Below are 15502 nucleotides of genomic sequence, written 5' to 3' on the forward strand. Positions count from 1 at the left end.
ATGGCTTAATGGGTTGTTCATGGTGTGTTTTTTAGAGGTTTGTTTATTAAGGTGATATTTTATTTAGTTTTGTAGGGTGTTTTTTGTTTGTGGGTCAGAAGTGGGTAGGGTTTAAGATGTGGCTGTGGTGTGTTTGTGTGTTGTGGTGTATTTACAATGTGGGTAGTTGGTGTGGTGTGTGGTTTTAGAGATTTTGGTATGTGTTGTTGTGTATTTTGTATGTTTGTGGATTGGTTTTTTTAAATTGTTTTGTCCTTCTCCCCCCCACCCTCTCCCCCTGGGCCTAGTGGGGGCCTGGCGGCCTGGCAGGGGCCTACATAAAACAAAGGCCCTGCTGCGGCCTGTGATCCAGGCGCTCGCCCTCTCCCCCCCGGGCCTAGTGGGGGCCTAGCAGCCTGGCAGGAGCCTACGTAAAAGAAAGGCCGTGCTGCGGCCTGTGATCTGGGCGCTCGCCCTCTCCCCCCCCTGGGCCTAGTGGGGGCCTGGCAGCCTGGCAGGGGCCTAGGGGCCTACATAAAACAAAGACCGTGCTGCGGCCTGCGATCCGGGCGCTCCCCCTCTCCCACCCGGGCCTAGTGGGGGCCTACATAAAACAAAGGCCGTGCTGCGGCCCGCGATCTGGGTGCTCCCCCTCTCCCTTCCCGGGCCTAGTGGCATGGCAGGGGCCTAGGGGCCTACATAAAACAAAGGCTGTGCTGCGGCCTGCAATCCGGGCGCTTGCCCTCCCCCCCCAGGCCTAGTGGGGGCCTAGCAGCCTGTCAGGGGCCTAGGGGTCTGGTAATGGCTGCCTTGGTGGTTTCAGTTGCTTGGTTGATGATGTCATTATTTGGCGCCGCCCTTCAGAGCTTTTGCTGGTGACAGCGTGCAATCTGCCTTTCTATTGGATGCTGCTGGAGTCTTCAGAGGTTTTGCTGGTGACGTCTAATTTGGGCGCCACTTTTTTTTGCATTTATTCACCATTTTAGGTGTGAAAGCTGTGCTTTTTTGGATTTTTTTTTTTATGCCAGATCCCTCACTGATGGGCATGGAACGTTGTGGCCAAATTTGTTACATTACAGTTCAGCGGTTACGGCATAGCTGCCAAGTTATCCCTTTTTTAAAGGGATTTTTCATTATGCTGAATAGGCTTCCTCGCGAGAAAAGGGAAAACTTGGCAGCTATGGGTTACGGAGAAAGGCTGTGACCTCTGCGCATGCAATGCCTACATTTTTATAGATTGCTTTACAGCTGTCTTTCATTGCACAGGAATAGATCTGCATTAAAATTGGTTTCTGCATTTACGTGTTATTGGGACAGGGATTAGAGTGTACATTCTGGTTTTGGCTTTGTGATCATATAAAGCTGCTGAAATTAAAAGGCATGATCTATGAATAAAAATGAATGGGATCATGGCCTCAAACCATTTGCTCCTCAGGGATCATATTAAAAGTTACCTCCTCCTAAAGAAATAGTTCTACGAGCTCATGGCAAAATACTGGAGTGCAATCAAGACGGAACTGGCAAAATATCTGATAATATGAAGATATCACTCACTTACTGTTTTATTGCACTAAGAAGGAATCAGTAACATCTTAATTGATGTAGCCTTGCAGAATTGCAGCAGAGCTTCTGTATCCGTTGATACAAAAATGAGGTATTTGCAAAGCCTGCCACAATGCTTAAGTGAATTTATGTGCTTAGGTTTCCTTAATGCTAAATTGAGAAAGGAGTTGGGGGTGGACCCTTTCAAGAGTTGTCCTGGATTAACAGATGTTAGGTAAGGAAATGTGATGGTTCATATGCAATAAGAACAGAGGCCTGCAATAAAACGATGTACAGGAACCATTGTTGTTGTTGTTGTTTAGTCGTTTAGTCGGGTCCGACTCTTCGTGACCCCATGGACCATAGCACGCCAGGCACTCCTGTCTTGCACTGCCTCCCGCAGTTTGGTCAGACTCATGTTCGTAGCTTCGAGAACACTGTCCAACCATCTCGTCCTCTGTCGTCCCCTTCTCCTTGTGTCCTCAATCTTTCCCAACATCAGGGTCTTTTCCACTGAGTCTTCTCTTCTCATGAGGTGGCCAAAGTACTGGAGCCTCAGCTTCAGGATCTGTCTTTCCTATGAGCATTCAGGGCTGATTTCCTTCAGAATGGATAGGTTTGATCTTCTTGCAGTCCATGGGACTCTCAAGAGTCTCCTCCAGCACCATAATTCAAAAGCATCAATTCTTCGGCGATCAGCCTTCTTTATGGTCCAGCTCTCACTTCCATACATCACTACTGGGAAAACCATAGCTTTAACTATAAGGACCTTTGTCGGCAAGGTGGTATCTCTGCTTTTTAAGATGCTGTCTAGGTTTGTCATTGCTTTTCTCCCAAGAAGCAGGCGTCAGTTGTCGAACATAATCCATTCCGGAAGCCCATTTGGCTTCTGAAATGTTCAACAACCGAGGGGCAGCTTCTGATTGCTTGCAGGAGCTTCCTGCACTCAAGCAGAAGCCACGCCGGACGTTCGGCTTCTGAAAATACTTCGAAAACTGGAGCATTTACTTCCAGGTTTTTGGCTTTCGGGATCCAAGGTTTGACTGTACTAGACATCACAGAGGTATGACACCCCTTCCAGGCCACATCCGTGTATACAGGGGTTCTCAGTGCATACAGATAATGGGCAGTATTTGGAAAATGTGCAGAGGGGATTTATTCTGCTTGTACAATGGGTCTTCCCTCCCTTCTCCCCGTACGCATGCCCCATGCCAGCTTTAGATATGCTCCAAAAGGTCAGGGGAACCCTCAGAACAAATTTAGGAGGGGGGGAGGGGGAATTTCCACTGTGCAGATGAAGTCATTGAACAAAGCGGTAATTAGCCGTAGGTGGAAATAATAATAATAATAATAATAATAATAATAATAATAATAATACCCCAACCAACAACCCCAAGTATAAAGTGATATAAAGGACTGAAATAATTTCAAAACCCCAAATTCAGATTCACAAAGACGGAACACTTTTAATGGGGAAAAAATACAGATAACGCGCGTACATCGCACACTTTGGAATTACCAACACGTTCTTCAGAATTGCATTGTGAGTGTCATACTGTTACTTTAAAAAGCAAAACACCTACCCTAAATACATAGGATTTTGCATTGACACGAACTGCAAAATTCTGTTATTCTAACTTAGCCCATTCTATTTTTCCAAATGTACGATTGCTTCCTTAAATTGCACTCCTTGCATTGCCCTGAAATATTTTTTTTTAAAAAAATGGCTTTTCATTATGAAAGCCTCGTTCTTCTCGTTAGTTGCACCCATGTGAATATATGGCTCCAGGCCTTCATTTCAGAATCTGTAGCTTAGACAGACTGTGCTCACAGGAGTTTGATATCTGCAGGCAGTGACTTGCAAATGGGGGATTACACAGCTGCAGAGAACATTCAAGCTGCAATATCAAAAGCACTCCAGAAGCAATGGCTGTGCATGGGAGCGCTAATTAGAGCTGTGCCAAAACCTGTCCTCCAATTTTTCAAAAGTTTTCTTCACCCTATGAAAGAGGCTTCCATTTTTCCCTTATTCTTCGGAGGTCTTAGAATTTCATTAGCATTTTAATAGCGGCCGGGTTGATTTTATCTTACTGCTTCAAGGCGGCTGGGGGTGGCAGGCTTCTAACCCTCTTTCTGTTAAACATTTGTGCAGCACTCTGCAGCCTCCCCAGATGCCCAACCTTCCTGATCCAAGGGGGGTGGGAACCAACTGCAGGAGTTGCCAACACTGGGCTTTAACTGAAGGGAGACTGGGAAGGCTGGCTACTGGGCATCTGAGATTGGTACACTAGCAGATTTAGTTTCTAAGCAGCCCCGCCTTTTACCTTGAGAAACCCCATAAAACTTTCTGTCCTTATTTTTTTTAAAGGTAAAAATACATCACTTTTAACAACAACAACCACCAGCTCTCAGGTGCATTGACACGCATACTCTCTGAATTCTCACTGGAAATCCCAGTAAAGGATGTAATGAGATTTTCAGCAAATGTCAGCACCCTGGGAGGCTGCGGAAGGTGCTTTGCAGAATGAAAGTACTGTAGTATGAATTTTGGGGGGAGCTCCTGACTGGCCTCCTTTTTTCCTACTTCATATTGCTGCCTGTTTTATGCTACAGCGGCATTTTAAAAATTGAATTAGCTGGCTTTTAGTCAGGCAGGAAAGTGAATTTTAATATCTGATAGAGTAAATATCTGAGGCTTTACTGGCTACTCTTTGGTCACACAACATAGGTTTGGCTTGCGGGATTTTGGGAGTGTCCCTTTGGCTTGGCATGAGGTTCTGGATGAAGGCCAAACTGGCAGTGCCATGGTGTGCTTGTGAAGTTTGCACAGCCTTCCAGTCCTTGCTGTGGGGCTACAGGATGAGCCTGCAGACGTGCCCAGGAGAGTGAAGCGAGATGAGCCCTCCTGCCTTAGGGAACTTACCTGGCCAGACTATATTTTGTTTCGGTTATTCCAGTTGATTAAATTTTGACGATCCTCCAAGCTGTTATATTTTAAATAAATATAGCCCTTGTTTTGTTTCGTCAAGCGATGGTTTCTGGAGTTTTCTTTGAAGCTCTGCTGGCAATAGAAATATGTGCTACACAATGCTTGCCCCGGGGTGCTAAGATATCAGATCCATTCTCTCAGTAAACATTGCCACAGCCCTGTAAGCTGCAACAGGATCATGACTGTGACGGAATGGCCTGGTGGGCAAAAGAACTCCAGGGTGCAGAGAGTTAAACCCCAACCTCCTGGATAAATGACACATTCCATTCCTGAGGGGCGGGACTGCCAGGGTTTTAAAAGGAATGGGAGGGAGTTAATTTGGGAGAGGGTTGTGCGAGCGAGGGAGAGGTGGTTAGGCAGTTGGCAGATGGGAGTTAGGGAGTTGGTAGAGAGTGGGATGCAGGAGCTGTATGAAGAAAACTGTGTTAAATAAAAGAAGATATGTGCTTTTAAGAACCAAAGAAACTCATGTTTATAAGTTAAATAATAAAGTCAAATGTGCTTAAACGTTCACTGACTCGGCAGTGTCTCAGTACCTTCAGAGGTGTGACAAAGAGGGGAGAACAAAGCTTTCCTGGGGAAGAGAAAACTGTTTGCTGTTTCTCCTGTCATACAAAGGGCTGGTTAGCGAAGCCGAAGGAGCCACATAGTTGCCTAAGGGAGAGGCACACTGTAGCTGTAGGGAACCCAGGGAGGGAGACCCCACTGGTGGCCATAGGTTTCGAACGCAGAGCCTGAGGTACTCTGGAGACAAGTCCAGTTTGGACTCTGGAGGTTTTTTTTTTCTCCCGTTTGTGGAGAAGCACAGGGAGAGCCTCTGAGGTTTAAGCAGTGAGGTGGGGGATCCATCACAATGACTCCCACAGCAAAGGGTTCATTTGTATGGGAGAGTGGACCATTTGGAAGGAGGGACGCGGAATGATTCTGGCTGGCACTGTGCTCAAGGAAGGTGTGTCTCTGTTTACACTGTGTGCTGCTGTGGGGAGTGAGCCTCACCTCGCTTATCTTAAAAACCATCAGGGTTTATCAATCATGCTTGGCAATTACTTGAAACCTCAGAAGGTTTTGCATGTACGTGCCAGATATGATCGCAAAACTCAGATGGGAGATCACCTCGCATCTGCTTGCCACATCCCCGGTACATATTCATGAAAGGAGACTTTCCCTCAACCATCTAAGGGAGAAACAAAACAAAATAATTCCTTCTAGTAGCACCTTAGAGACCAACTACGTTTGCCATTGGTATGAGCTTTCGTGTGCATGCACACTTCTTCAGATATCTGATGTACCTGCAGAGATCAATGTGTACATTTAGCAGCTGAAAGGAAAACACTAGAACCCTCAACTGGCAGTCTGTGCATTAAATTTGCCATCCCTATCAAATGCATTATATAATCTGATCTATTTTTTGAAAAGTGTCCAACCTATTTATCTCCTCCAACTTTTGTTTGATACCTTATTTTAGACAAAGTATGACCATGGTTATCTATGTTGGGGTAATTTCTAGGAAAGACTACTGAAACACATGGTGTGTAACCTTCAAGTTACTTCATTAGGTCCAGACAGAGCTGCTGCATAGCTGTCCAGGACCAACTGGATGAAACGCTAGCTCTTAAAGTTTCAGTGGCTACCAGCCTGTCTCTGAGCACAATTAAAAGCACTGCTTTTAGCCTTCAAGCCCTACATGGCTGGCTGGGATCCAGTCTACCTACAAACATTCAGATCTGCTCAAGTGTTAAAGAGGACCTTCTCTAGAAGCCCCTCAACCCTTTTAAGATGAGGAGTGTCATGAGATGATTTGGCCACTAGACTGGAAATAGTTGTATCTTGGTGGAATCAGAGCATCCCGACTGCTCTCTTCTTTTAGATAAACATTCTTGTCGAGCTTCTTGACTGGGGTGTCCTATAAGCCATGGATGGGTTGGACATATTTTGTTGGGTCATCCTCTCCTGCCTGTTCCTGCCCGGATTCTTCCCTACCACCTCTCTTTCTGCAAAACAAACACAATTCAGACCAAATTAAACACACCTTCCATTATAATTCTCAGTTGAGGTTAGTTTATCATGAAAATTCTGCAACAGAATTAACGTGGGAACAACTGAAAAATGTAGCCTCAATATGCATCCACCTGTAGAATGCCTTTTTTGGTCCTGTTGCTGATATCCTGGAGTTGCCTGAGAATTAATCCCCTGGATGACTTTGTCAGAATGCTGGTATCTTCCAAAAATACCAGAAATACTACACATTTTTTAAATTATTATTTCTTTTCATGGGAAGATTTACAGCCTGCCTGTTGCTAACCGTCTGGTATGAATGTATACAGAAAGAATGCCCCAAACTGTATCAACTTGTACAATACTGCAATACAGTATGTTCAAAGACTTAATCCTTTATCTGTTTAAAAAACACACACACACAAGAGAGAGAAGAGAGGAGAGACTGTAAGTGGGTGCATGGATGGCAAAAGGTGTATTTGAAAATTCAATTCTTCTTCTTAATTGAGGTTAAATTAAAAATTAATTGAGGTTAAATTAAAAATTAAAAACCTAATTTCCAACCAACGAAGACATGGGAAAACCAAAGCACACAGGAACTAAGGGGAAAAAATCCCACTGGAGCCAAGCCTGAGCACTGAGCAAGAGACTACAGTAAGCCCGCAACTTGTGCTTATTTAACTTGTGTGCGTTCATCTTTATGCATGTGGCAAAAAATTAAAGAGGGTGGAAAGCATTCTAGGGAAAACGATATTGGCAATCCCACCAGCCAATGATTTTTTTTACTATACGCAATTTGGTTTTTTAGGTATGATTCCTGGAACATAACCCCTGCATAACCCCTGGGCCTACTGTTCTGGATCACAGCTCAAGCCAGCAAATTAGATGATTAAGAGCATAGTATATCTCATGCTTGTTAAGACCAGGATCCACCGAAGCTGCAATCTACTCACCTGGGAGTAAGTTCCATTGCATGCAATAGAGCTTACTTTTGAGTAGACATGGTTAGGATTACACCATTCGTCCAGTCTACCCATGGTCAGTTAAATGCCTATGGAAGCACACAGACAGGCTATGAAGATGACAGACATATCTTCGGTTGTATCTTAGGTTCCATTTAGGTATTTTAGCTAATAGATGTTAACAAGGGTGTAGTGCTGTCGTTCAAGATTCTACCCAATTCCTTCACCAGTCCTTTTCTCCCCTCCCCTCCAAAGTCATTCAGTATTCAACATGCTCAGACCTCACTGTGTTGTTTTTCATTCTAGGTTGGTTGTTTTCCCCATAAAGGTTTTGGGTACTTTTGCAGAGTCTGCTGATACCTCCCTCTTGAGAGCTGATGGTGACCCTTTTGCCTACATAAGCAACAGCACTCAAAGGATTAGAAAGAGACCTCTCTGCAACCAATCAGATAGAAAGTCATTCCTTCATTGATTCAGAATTTGAATCAGATTTAGGCAACCTTCATGTCCTTTTATGGATTAAGCAAATGGAATCCATTTATTTATTTTTTTAAAAGCAGCAGCAATCTGCAGCCTTTACATATAATTCCTGAAGCTTCTAAATTCCTAGAGCGACAAAGAAACAACGCTGAAGTGTATAATAATTAGTCTTTCATTTGGTTTAGCCGAGATCCACATTTTTGTTGGCTCAGTTCAACAACCTGTTAAACCGGTGTTCTATTAAACTGTTTGAGAACTGAGATCAAAGGGATTAAAATCACATTAAATCCAAGCACTCCAGCTCTCAGTCAGTACAATGCAAATAGTAAATCTAGAAGCATATAGGTCCTAACTAATTACAGAAGATTGACAATACACACTTACCTGGGAGTAAAGGTCATTGAACTCAAGAGAGTTTACTTCTGTACACAGGCTTGCGCTGTGAGTAACTAATGGATTACATCTTTTAAAATACTCTTCCTTCTGCAACTTTATAATTACCCTGGAGAAAAATGGCTTTGCAAACAACTGAAATAAGTAGGAAAATAAAGTTGTTGTTTTTTTTTAAAAAAAAAGAAAATGTGGTTTGAAGGTACGCCCTTGCTGTCTGTTCAGATGCCTTTGTTAAACTGCTATGATCTGGAAAGATACAAAGCAATTGAGTTACTGCAAAAATATATGAATGTGCTCTTCCAGATTCAAAAGGGTGGGAATGAAATTCAAAGGAGTTTTGTAAAAAAGGAAAAGCGCAATGTGCTGTAGATAATAGGCAAAAGTTGCTGTTTAGTGGAAATGAAGGGTTGGAGATGTCACTCCAACATCCAGCATCATTTTCTTCCTCCTGTATTACATGTGCCTCTTTGTTCGGACCCTAACTAGATTTATATGGTCCATAGTATATTAAGATTTGCAACATGTTTGGTGCATTTCCCAGTGCTGTTGAACAAAACAGCAAACTCTAATACAGTAACAGGATTCAGAGATACTTTTCACTCTGCTACATATATCTTTTTCACCATTCCTCAAGATCAGTCTTTCAGCTTCCTGCATTGTATCTTTACACATTTGAACTGAGAATGTATTAGTGGTCTTTTGCCACTGACTCAGCAGTTGCTTAAACTGGGGAATTGCAGAGAAATTTGCTTAGGAAATCCACTGCATTGGGTAACCCAAACATCCTGCATATTAAAGAGAAATCTGCTCTCAGAAATGTGGAGGCCAAACTCTTCCTTCCAATACAAACAAAGACATCTTGCATTGATGAATGGCATTTCCAAGTGTAAGACGGTCCCTTCGGCAAAAATGCAACTGCCATATAGTAGATGTTAAACAATTTGTTTGAGGAACTTAAACAGTAACTCAAATCCATTAATTGTGCATGGAACAGTTGTCAGATCTAGAAAACTGAAAAGAATTATAATAGTTTAAACTAAGTATGGTAATGCATTAATATGCCAGCTTTCAAGCAGATTTCTTATCCAAAATGAAGAGACAGCGCATTAGTCCTGCTTTAATGGTTGAGTTTTTACTCAGTTTATAAAATAAATGCATTCATCTATCTTTGTTCTAAAGTTCTATATGTTTATGTAGAACTTTGTCAAAGTTCAGTGGCTTTCCATGTCTGTAAGTCCCTAGGATTTTAGTGAGACTTCCTTTGATATAGTGTGTTTAGGACTGGAGTGTTAACTGTACTGTTCTACTGCTTCCAGTATAAATATTATTATTGGCAGTCAGTTACAGTTTGTAGTCTACTAAGTATGATATGAAAATAATGGCTTGAAATATCCATTATTTGGAATGCACTTTTACATAGAAAAAAATATATTCAGTTACAGTGTCATAGGAAATAAGATGTGTCTTTTAAAATGTTTCCTTTTTTAAAATAATCAAGCAGTCTTAGAATGTGATCTGTACCCCAGTCCTAGGTTCAGTCACTTAGAAGTCAAGCATATTGGCTATTTTCCCTTCAAAAAACATTTTTGGATCAGAGCACTGGACATTAATTACTAGATACTGCCTTACTCTAAAGCAGTCATGTCACAATTCAAGTACATGATTTGTGGCTTGCAAGTATGGCTATTAAACTCGTATTAAAGCTTTTTATAATAATAATAATAATAATAATAATAATAATAATAATAATAATAAAGTTCACTCCTTATTCCATTCAATAAATATGCCCACAGCAGCATTGTTTCAATGAGGAGGGGGCAGAAAATGAGGCTTGACAAAAGATGTAATAAAAAAATACAAAAGGAGTACCATTTACCTGAGTTCTAAAGTCCCAATCCTATGCAGATCTACTCAGAAGTAAGTCTGAGAGTTCCATCACACCGACTCTGTCCCAAGTAAGTTTCTATAGGAGTGGCAACTTACGGTACAATAATAATATAAGGGGAGAAACCACTTATGTGCATTAAAGTTATAATCCTATTCATGTTTCCTTGGGACTGAACACCATTTGACTTAGCAGGAGTAAATAGATGCATATTGCTGAAAGTCATCAAAAACCATGCCTGTATTGTACAATCTCCTCTTCCTTAACACTTGCTGATTTTTAAGATGGCCCTTATACAAATTTGCACACATGAAGCAATGGAATTGGATGCACGTTTTTTTAAAATCTACCCAGGCTAAATTAATTGAACAGAAGTAGCCTACTTTGAAAATAGTTCTCTGTTTGCCTCCGATTTCCTTAGGTGACTTCTGTTCCGCACATGCTTGTGGAAACACAGCCTGGATCATTGCCTAAATTGGCTCAGCAAATGTTCTCAGGCCGCATCTCGCCTTCTAAAAGAACAGCTTAAAGTGTTTGCTTTCATGATGGCACACATTTATGCCTTAATGCCCCCCACAATTGAGTGCATTTGGAATGCCTGTTTTTAGCACTGTAAATAACTATCTGCATGCTATCGATGGGGCTTACTCCCAGGTAAAAGCGGTATACGATTGCAGCCTAAAGGCTTTCCATGGATCGGTGTGGGCTTCGTGTTGCCTGGCCTTGAACATCACCCTCCTTCCATGAAAGGCAGATGGCGTCCACTGGCAATAGGAAGCTTCCTCTGTCCGTGCAGAAATGCGCATTCCTGCCTCTCCCCCATCCCCAGATATGTGGCACGTCCTCGTGGGGACGCGCTCGCTTCCTTTCTGGCGAGAATTAAAGGGCATAAAAGAGAAGGCAAGGACCCAACTAGCGAAAGGGATATCCTGCAAGAGACGAGCTGTCCCCCTGGGCGCTGCCTCCCCTCGGGGTTCCTGTTTGCCGCCGCCAGCGGCCTGCTCTGCAGGGCCTGGACGTGCCGCAGCCCCGCTCCGAGATGCCGCACGGGCGAGGGACACAATCGGAGGATATACGGGCAGGAAGCGCCGCGGATCCTCGGGAGGCGCGCTCTTCTCGCCCCCGACGTGAAATGGGCACCTTTGGCCCAGCGCAGAAGAGGGAGGCGGGCAGGCAGGGCTCCGCGCGGATTTCCGACGGCTGCTTCCCTTCCGATCCGCTGCCAGGCCCGCAGGAGTCACACCCCCCCAACTCCCGTGAGATTTGGGGAACGGGCCAGAGCACTGGGGGGTGGGGGTGGGTTAGTTATTAGTACACAGACGGGCTGTCGTCGTTCCCCACCCAGCCCTACTAGGAAACTGCAGTTGCGCTAGCTCGGTCCGTAGAGCTTGAGACACTTAATCGTGGGTTCGAGTCCCACGCTGGGCAAAAGGGGCCTGCCTTACAGAGGGTTGGTCTAGATGACCCTTGAGCACCCTTCCAGCTCTACAATTCAATGATTCCTGGCACGCAGTGACACCCCCCCCCCTGCCCGTCCTTGACCCAGAGTCCCATTATAGAAGGATTCCAATTCCTGATGTGCAAAAGCAGAGATGCGCGCGCGCGGGCGCACATACACACACTATTGTGTGTGCGTATATATAATATGTATTATACAATACACATGTTTATGCACATGCACACTGTGTGTGTGTGTGTGTGTGTGTGTGTGTGTGGTTGCAGGAAAACCAGTCAGATCACTATAACTAAAGCTGCTATTTTACCCCCAGTTCTTTGGGAGGCAGCAACCCCACTGGATTAGATAGGATTTGTTTCTTCTTTCTTTTTTTAAAAAAACCTTTCTTAACCGCCCTACGTCGAAAAGATTCCAAGGCGGTCTACAAAACTGCGCTCCCTTCAAACCAAGAAGCAATGTCAAACTGCAGCAAAAATGAATCAGGCTTTGGAGTCGCGCCCCCCCCCCCCACGCACCCCCATCCATATTTGCGTGTTTACTCGGAAGTAAAGTCTGCCTTGAGGTGAATGCATAGCTGCCAAGTTTTCCCTTTTCTAGCGAGGAAGCCTATTCAGCATAAGGGAAAATCCCTTAAAAAAAGGGATAACTTGGCAGCTATGGGTGAATGGGACTGCCTCCCAAACAAGCTCGCGCGTGGCTGCGCCCAGCGGAGTTTTATTCCTCCCTCCCCAAAATGGTACATAGGATCTCATCTTAGTTTTCTCATCTGCACCGCAGCTTTCATTGCCCCCGAGCCTAGGCATTGTATGGCAGGGGAGTAAATTCCACGGAGGGGGAGCCTTATTAGTCCCAAATATTCTGTGGACGATCGCGGGGTGGGGTGGGGAAAATGTATCACAAACTCCCTCTATGCCACATTATTCCTCTTGGCCTCTCACTATTGTGCCCCACAACCCTCTCTTGCTGGATCAAAAGCAAACCGAAAGCATTCCAAACTTACTTGGGTTGGGCTGCATTATCCTCGCTAGTGGTGCACTGAGTTTTAGGAACGCCAAAAGGATGTGTGCTGCCGCTTGAAGACACCCCACCCCTCCCCACGTTAAAAGTCAGAGAATCATTGTGGGTTGTCTCCTCTCTCATTCTCTCTGTCTCTGCACCAGGAGTTCAAGTTGCGTGAGAAGCGTGGAAGCGTGTGGGGACTTGCTTGCCGCGCGCTTTTTCCCAGGAGGAAGAGGCTGTGCATATATATTGCATTGCTTTCTGCACTTCATCCCCCCTTCCCACTTTCTGTTTGCAAGGAACCGGGACGGGGGAGAGACGAAAGGCAATTTCTTTAAGGTGGGGGAGTGGCGGCATTCTTTTTGATGTATAGGATTATTTTTCGGTGCGAAGTTATGATTCCCGGCCTCTGCAAGGAGCATGCAGATATTCTTAGTCGCACAGCGCACCCTAGTGGACGGCCGGTCCTTCCTTCGCCGTTATTTCTTCGTGCAGCCAGCAATATATTATTTCTCAACCCAAGTATCGACAGCTTCAAGAACACAGGTGACCTTAGAACCCTCCTCCTTAACCTGCATATTTAGTCAAATTCTCCTTCCCCAATAAAAAGAAAGAATCTCACTCAGCTAAATCCCCATGACTCATATTCGTTTGCAATGTGATTATTTCCCTAGCTTTCAAACCCCCAGACTGTTTCTTTCTATTCCTTTCTCTCTCTCTATTACATGCTAATTTAATTTTTACTATGGACGATATTTTCAGCATTTGCTGAGGACAGTAAATTTCGTAGTTTATGTTATTTCACTTTTTATGACTTTTTAACACTTAATAAAATTTTATTAGAGCACTTTTGTGTTTACAAGGCCACAAAACTCTTGGCAGGTTGTCAGAAGTCCTTTTTATTATGATCCTACTGATATACGGCGAGTAATGAAATAATCATGTCCAGAAATGTATCAAAGGCCAGAGGGATTATCCAATTTAATAGCTGTACAGATGCGCCATGAAGGATATGGACACACAGAGCATCAACAGGCTAAGCCTTCTTGCAAGCAGGACGATGATGGCGCAGGCCTGGTTAATTTCTGCACCAGTTCCTGCTGAGTCTCTTGCTGTTCATGCAGATTGGAAGTTTAGTCACATGACTCTGGGATCTTTCAGTAATTTTTTTTTTTTAAAAAAAACATTGTTCAGGTGGTCCTGTAATGTTTTCGGCACGTGGCTTTTTCAAAGCACACTTTCTCTTTTTGCCTCGGCCTTTTTACCGTTCATCCTTTTCGTCTGCTTTTGCAACATTTTGCAGTGGTCCTATGGGAGATTCACTCAGGGAGCTCAAGGGCAATTCAAGTTGTACTTCTGTTCTGGTCCTTTGCAGCACCGGTTCTAAAAAAGACCAGGAACGATGCTGTGTGCATTCCATTTACACAGTGATCTTGTTTCATTCAGGGCCCTCTGCTGTGTGCTTTCAGCTCTCCCCAGCCTGAGCTGCTGCAGCTGTTCCTAAGGTCATTTCCTTTTATTTTAAATAATTGTCCGTTTAACACATGTCTCTTGACTCATTCTTGTGTCAAAAGGAGAAACTGCTCTATTTCCTGACACTGAAAGCAAGGTGGGCAGCTTTGTTTTAGCGTTAAATGTGCTCCGTTGAGGTCTGCTGTTTCCTAAAAGCTTGCCAAAAAAGGGAGGGAGGAGGGAAACCAAGTTTACCCCCACTTCTTCCTGCCACTATTTTCTCTCTGACGTGTTTTGTTCGACATTTTTAGTTGCACCTAAGTGGCGGGTTTTGAAAATAATTTTATTCATTCACATGTTGCTAATATTGCATACACTCCAACATTTTTCTGATCAAAATAGGAACGTCCTACTTCACAACAACAACAACAACAACAACAACAACAACAACAACAACAAATTTATTACTGTATATCCCTGCGTATAAGACTACTTTTTAACCCAGGAAAATCTTCTCAAAAGTCGGGGGTCGTCTTATATGCCAGGTTGTATTTCTTATACGGTGAGTATATCCCAAACTCTATATTTTAACTGGAAACGTTGGGGGTCGTCTTATATGCCCAGTCGTCTTATATACCGGAATATACAGTATTTATACCCCACTCGTCTAACTGGGTTGCCCCAGCCTCTCTGGGCAGCTTCCAATATACATCAAAACATACTAAATATGAAACATTTTTAAAAATCCCTGTACAGGGCTGCCTTCTGATGTGTTCTAAAGATTGTATAGTTACTTATCTTCTTGGCTCAGGAGTTGCATAACTCCATACCATCCAACATTTCTCAGATGAAAATAGGGACCCAGGTGGCGCTGTGGGTTAAACTACAGAGTCTAGGGCTTGCTGATCAGAAGGTCGGCGGTTCGAATCCCTGCAACGGGGTGAGCTCCTGTTGTTCGGTCCCAGCTCCCGCCAACCTAGCAGTTCGAAAGCACGTCAAAGTGCAAGTAGATGAATAGGTACCGCTCCGGCGGGAAGGTAAACGGCGTTTCCGTGCACTGCTCTGGTTCGCCAGAAGCAGCTTTGTCATGCTGGCCACATGACCTGGAAGCTGTCTGTGGACAAACGCCGGCTCCCTTGGCCTATAGAGCGAGATGAGCGCCGCAACCCCAGAGTCGGACACGACTGGACCTGATGGTCAGGGGCCCCTTTACCTATGGAAAAGTAGGACATTCAGGATCAAATCAGAAACAGGGACGGCTTCTGTATATCTGGGACTGTCCCTGGAAAATAGAGACACTTGGAGAGTATGTTATTGTTTACTTTATTCATTCATATGCTGATAATACCCCCTACGGAACTTGCAAATTG

At 44.0% G+C, this 15502-nt stretch overlaps 1 long non-coding RNA gene across 2 annotated transcripts; it reads right to left on the reverse strand.

Moving 5' to 3' along the window:
- Positions 1–2961: 2961 nt before the first annotated feature.
- On the reverse strand, positions 2962–12905 carry LOC132592865 (uncharacterized). 2 transcript variants are annotated; one of them, XR_015947772.1, is made up of 3 exons: positions 12682–12905; positions 8332–8586; positions 2962–7556 (listed from the first exon to the last, which is right to left on the reverse strand). It is a non-coding gene; the product is annotated as an uncharacterized LOC132592865 (long non-coding RNA). The 2 variants fall into 2 exon arrangements; XR_015947771.1 differs by having other exon boundaries at positions 2962–6501; positions 12682–12893.
- Between the last annotated feature and the right edge of the window lie 2597 nt (positions 12906–15502).

This window comes from Zootoca vivipara, chromosome 1, assembly GCF_965207765.1.
Source record: "Zootoca vivipara chromosome 1, rZooViv2.hap1.1, whole genome shotgun sequence".
NCBI lineage: Eukaryota > Metazoa > Chordata > Lepidosauria > Squamata > Lacertidae > Zootoca > Zootoca vivipara.